We start from the raw sequence: 6,166 nt of genomic DNA, 5'->3' as shown, positions 1-6,166 counted from the left end.
ATCCATTTATTTTTAATAACTCTTTTGCGTATTTTTGCATTTGTGCTTGCATGGGATACTGGTCTATAGTTTGTTGGATTTTCTTTATCTCCTCCCTTATACATTGGTACAATATTTGCCTTTTTCTAATATTGTGGTACTTTTCTTTCCTTGAATGAGAAGTCCGAAACCCGCCTTGGCTTCTTCGCTGACGCTAGCGAGCGGGTTTACACTTCTGACATTTACACACAATTCCCAAGTCACGTAATTCTCTGCTTTCAGAGTTGTGCTTGGAAGGAGAAAGATAAAACAACATCCGCCCGCCTGACCACCACCACTCCACCCCCCACCCCACCCTTTAGCACCGCCATTGTATCCACTCTCCTGACTACACTTCGGACGTCGCTCGTTCATCGCTCAAGCCCAACCAACCTGAGGCTAAACAGGAACGCTCATGCCCAACCTGGGGCCAATAAGGAACGTGCTCTCTACACGCGGGAAGTAAAATCTACTCACTTCCCGTAAGATATATACACACACCTCTCACGAACATAAGCACACCCAACGCATAAACATCTACACGTACTTTTTCTTCGACTAAAATTCTCTTCCTTCATAACTTTCTCTTATACTACATCTTCTCACTTCAGTTTACCTCCCATTAAAGATTTCTCCATTTTTCCACCTTTCTCTACTACTACGCCTCCTACCATTTTCTCAACTTTTGGTGAATCTGATCCCAGGCGTCGGCACCACCGTCCAAGTTCCCTGCCTATTTCTCCTAACCCACGACCACCAACCGCCCCTAATCGCTCACGAAAAAGTACGCTTGCAATAGCCCTCTTTTATACATTACTATATTTTTATTTTCTTACAGACATTATTCCCCTCCCACAAAAACCGATCCCGCGCGAGCGGGTGGTCTTACCTAGCAAGTCGCAAGTCGCGATCTCGACTGGCGCTGGACAAACAAAACAACCGGCTACGTTTTACTAGAGTAAATCCGTAAAACAAACCAGGCTTTTATTTGTTCCGCTACTCACATCGCCTCATGTCGTCTCCAAAAGTGTGGATCCAACATTCCAAATGCGCCACTGTTGTGTGATACTTTGTATGTGGGTTTATTTTTTCAAAGGTATCTATATTCTCTTAGTGAAGTAAGGGTATTCATAGCCTGGATAATAACCCTGTTTTCTGTAGAAAGTAGAGGTGAACAGAGCGAGGTGGTTCGAAACCATAAGCCATCGTGTGTTTACAGTAAGTACATACGGGACCTACGCCACAGCCCAGATCTGTATATACGCCATTGTAAAACATCAGGATTTAACAAATCAAATAAAAAAAGAAAAACGGTAAATAGATAAGCGAGTGCCATGATAATCTACACGTATGAAGCTTAGGAGGTCAAAGGAGAGGGGCTATTCGAAGAGTTTAATCTAGAAGGTTTAAGAAGATACACGTGTGCTGGTTAGCGTGTTTGCTTATTCCGACACAGATCTATTTACTAAGGATATCCCTACATCTAAGGCAAAGATGACATCTACGATCGCTGTCTAGAGCATCATCGGGTGAGGTTATCATCCTTACTAAGTGGCATTATCTAATGTATCTGTTTTTATCTGTGTTTTTATCTACTTATCTATTTACATATCCATTTATTTTTCTATTCATTTATCCACTTATTTACTTATTTATTCGTTGATTTATTTACTTGATTATTCATTTATCTATATACATATTTACTTATCTATTTATCTATTTTATTTATCAATTAGTATTTTACATATTACTTACTCGTTTATTTTTTTATTTATACATCTATTTATTTACTTATTTATCTATTCATTTACTTATGTATTATTTATCTATTACTTATATATTTGTTTATTTATTTGCTTGTTCATTTATTCATCTCTTGTGCCCATGTTTCTTCTTGTAGATTTCTTCTTTTAAAAAAATAAATAGATAAATAGATAAATAGATAAATAGATAAATAGATAAATAGATAAATAGATAAATAGATAAATGAATAAATGAATAAATGAATAAATGAATAAATGAATAAATGAATAAATGAATAAATGAATAAATGAATAAATGAATAAATGAATAAATGAATAAATGAATAAATGAATAAATGAATAAATGAATAAATGAATTATTTTCAAAAGAAAAGAAATAAATAAATAAAAACTCTTCCTAGCCCATGGTGATAACATAGATCATCAGTCCTGGGAATTATTCTAGAAACTAGGACCTCGACCACCTGCTGTGGGGCAATTCTATTCCGATGAAGGAACCCCTTTGTAGGAAAAGGGGCATATCAGGAAGATAATTTGATTAACAGATCAAATAATGAAGAAAGTCCCTAAGTCCAAATGGGTATTTAAGAATGGGTGATATGCTAATTAGTACAGTGTCAGTCAAACGTTATATGCATTAGGGAGTTTAATTTTTAAGGTAGGATTAGATAGAAAGAATTTCCATTTTTTTATGTATTATTCTGACGGGAAAATTATCATAATTAATTTCTCCTTGAATGTGTTCACACCCTTCTCTTTGTCCGCCAACGCACACTCGCACACGCACACACACACACCCCGTAGGGTGAGGACATGGTTGCTGGCTTTCCGTAGCAGCCGAAGTCAGCCTGTTAACCTAATTCCACCACCCTTCTATTATTAAGAACTCCTTTCTTATGCTGTTGACAGGGATCATGGATATTCCATCTTCGATTCATGAAACATTTGTGAAGTGTAGGGCTCGTGTTAGTGAGCGACAACGTGTGTTCCCAAGCTCCTTTGCCGCCCCACCGACCTGTGGCGCTTGAGGGCAGGCTCAGGCTATCCCCCTGTGGACATTATTGTGGACCTGAAAACACCTTTTCTGTTCCGCAACCGCAGTCAAAGGTAATGTAAACACGTGAACAAAACCATCTTAGTCATTACCATAGGAAAAAGGAAAAGAAAATCCTCATAAAAAAAAAGTACAAACACTTCGAAGTTCCAAGATTATGGTATGATTTTCCTTCTTTACTGGTATCCAATGTAACATCGCTTAACAACAAACTCGATGAAGTTATAACAACAGTGAAAGATGCCAGCGCTGACATTGTAGCCATTATTGAAGCGTGGCAAGTGGTTCCTTAAGTGTGTAAAATTGTGGGCTATGAACTTTTCCACCATCTCAGAACTGACAAACTAGGAGGGGTGGTAGTAATGTATTGCAGGACAGCCCTTAACACTTCACACCTGACTGTTGTAACCCCCGAGGGAGTAGAGGTTTTGTGGGTGAGGGTGTCACCTCCCTCCCATCCTCGCCATACAGCACCTGTCATTTTCTGTGTTGTGTACCGTTCACCCTGCTCCTCCACAGCACAGCTGCTCCTCTCCCACATCATTGATACAGCAGATGGATTGAGATTGAGATTTCCTGCTGCCAAGATCGTCATATGTGGTGACCTCAACCAATTGGACATATCAGACATCCTAATTCAACTCCATCTTACTCAAGTCATAGATTTCCCAACGAATGGTAAAATAGCCTTGACCTTATCATGACTGACCTGAGTCAATATTACCTAGCCCCCCAGCCCCTACCACCCATGCGACGCAGCACTGACCTCTCTATCTTCTGGCCCCCAACTCCCACCACCTCCCCAGATGTGGGCTCAGCTGTTATCAAAACTCACAGGTCCACCTCTGACTCAGCCATGAGAGCGTTTGGGCAGTGGATATTACACCATCCTTGGTCAGAAGTTCTCCTAGTGGTTGATGTTGACAAGTGGGATAATTATATTAATACTATCACTGAGGTTTATCACCACTTTCCTACCAAGACTCTGACTATGCACCCCTCAGACGTTTCCTGGATTACACCAAAGGATTAAACGACTGATGAGATAGAGGAACAAGGCATTCTATGTAGACACCAGCCTTTATAGGAGCAATCGCAACAAAATCATCCGTGAAATTAAGACTGCTAAAATGTCATATTATCCAAGCAAAGTCAGCCATCTCAAGCACGTAAATAGCAGCCAATAGTACTTTACGATTAAAGAGCTGTGTTGTCTGAACAACCAGTCATCTTCTCTCCCTTGCATTTCTCAGTCACCCCCTGAACAGGCAGCACAGGATGTCAACAGTCACTTTGCTACTATATGTCAAAAGCTCCCCAAACTCGATCCCGCCCTCCTCCCAGCCTACCTGCCATCCCCTCTTCCCCTTAAGAAATTAAAAAGCTTCAATCCTAAAAGAATCCACTACTCTAGTTGACCTCCAACTGAAGCTCTACCAGGAATTTGCCATGAACTTGCCACTCCTTTTTGTTCGATAATTAATCAGTGCCTCTCTAACTCAAAATAAATGCCCCAGAGATTGGAAGACTTTATATGTCACCCCTATCCCTAAAGTCCCCAGCCCTCAGTCTTTAAATAACCTAAGGCCAATTGCCATCACGCCCATCCCCAGTCTCATCTGTGAGAGCTTTGTTTTCAACTGGGCATATAGTAACATACGCAATAAAATATATCCCCAGCAATTTGGTAACACCAAAACTTCATCCACTACTCACTGCTTAATTGACCTACTTGATTTTTTTCACAGAATTTTAGACAAACGTAACTTTTCTCTTGCTTTCACTTTCATTGATTTTGGAAAAGCATTTCATCTGGTTGATCATACCAACATAATGAGGAAATCAATAGAAATTGGTCTCCATCCCAACCTAGTAACATGGCTGTCGGATTTCCTGAGTGAGCGTAGACAGTGTGTCAGGTTTAAAGACTCAATTTCTACCCCACAACACCTGACCTGTGGAGTCCCACAATAGACCAACATGGGACCACTGTGCTTCGTAAAGTTAATCAACGTTGTTCTAGCTCACAGTTCCCATCACTGTAAATACGTTGACGATTCAAATGTTGGCATCACCGTTGACAACACAGCTCCTGACTACTCTCCACTGCAGGCTACTCTTGATAAGCTACAGTCCTGGAAGACTGACAGCCATGTGACCATAAACAGTACAAAAAACGGTCACCATACACTTCTGCACATCAAAGAAGGATGTACCTCCTCCAAATGTCACAATCGGCACCCAACCTCTTCAAGTAGTCAAGTCCACTAAATTACTGGGAATCACTGTTGATGACCACCTGAACTGGAAGCAGCATGTGACAAACACCGTCAGAGCAGCATTTTATCGACTACACATGCTGTGAAGGCTGAGATCACTTGGAACACCAGATAAGAAGTTGAATAATATATATTCCAACTTTATTCTGCCTAAACTCTGCTATGCATCTCCATCCTGGGCCCCCTCCATCAGCCTCACTCAGGAATGCCAGCTAGAAAATTCGGCCTCAAGCTATTATGTTATCCTCGCCACAGTAACCTGTTACCGTCGGAAGCTGACCGACCTGCCCGAGCCACAATACATCACAATAGACTCAAGCTGTTCAAAGCACCACGCACAGACAGATATACACACAGTCCCATGCCTTCTATTGTACCCTTATTGAACAACATCTAATCCAAACATTATATTAACACTAAGACGCACCTATCATGTTTTACATGTTCATGATTTATACATTTGTATAGTGCACAATCACTTCAGCATCATAAAATGTATAGGTAATCTTTTAAGTACCATCTATGTTAATCCATCTTACCTTAATATGCGTATTTTCAGCCTTCGGCTGCCATGTTTTCAATGAACAGTTATATTGTTACTTGCGGCGAAGGTCGATGGGATGAGGGTTCGACTCTGCCATCGGCGACATTGAACAAAAGGCATGGTTCATTAAATTCCAAGATACAACATCTTCTGTAAAGGGGCACCGTCCAAGCCTCCCAAACAGGGGGAGTGTGTGACGTTAAACCTTATCATATCATCATCATTATCATTATCAACTGTATGCTACCTTGCCACAATAACATGTAGCCAATACCACAGACAGGGTGAAAAATTGTGAATATATATATATATATATATATATATATATATATATATATATATATATATATATATATATATAAATCCTTCTGTAGACGTACGTTTCTCAACGGTAGTATCTGGTGCAAACCAAATGTCCTAAGAGGTCAAGGTTAGGTCAGCCTAATTCCTTGTTAAGTGTCCTGTGGTCGGGTTCTGGTTAGACCTGATGATCAACAGGAACATGGTG

This window comes from Oratosquilla oratoria, chromosome 14 (genome assembly GCF_046742065.1).
Source record: "Oratosquilla oratoria isolate Oo_2021 chromosome 14, ASM4674206v1, whole genome shotgun sequence".
Lineage (NCBI taxonomy): Eukaryota > Metazoa > Arthropoda > Malacostraca > Stomatopoda > Squillidae > Oratosquilla > Oratosquilla oratoria.
Note: the sequence above shows the minus strand (reverse complement) of the source record.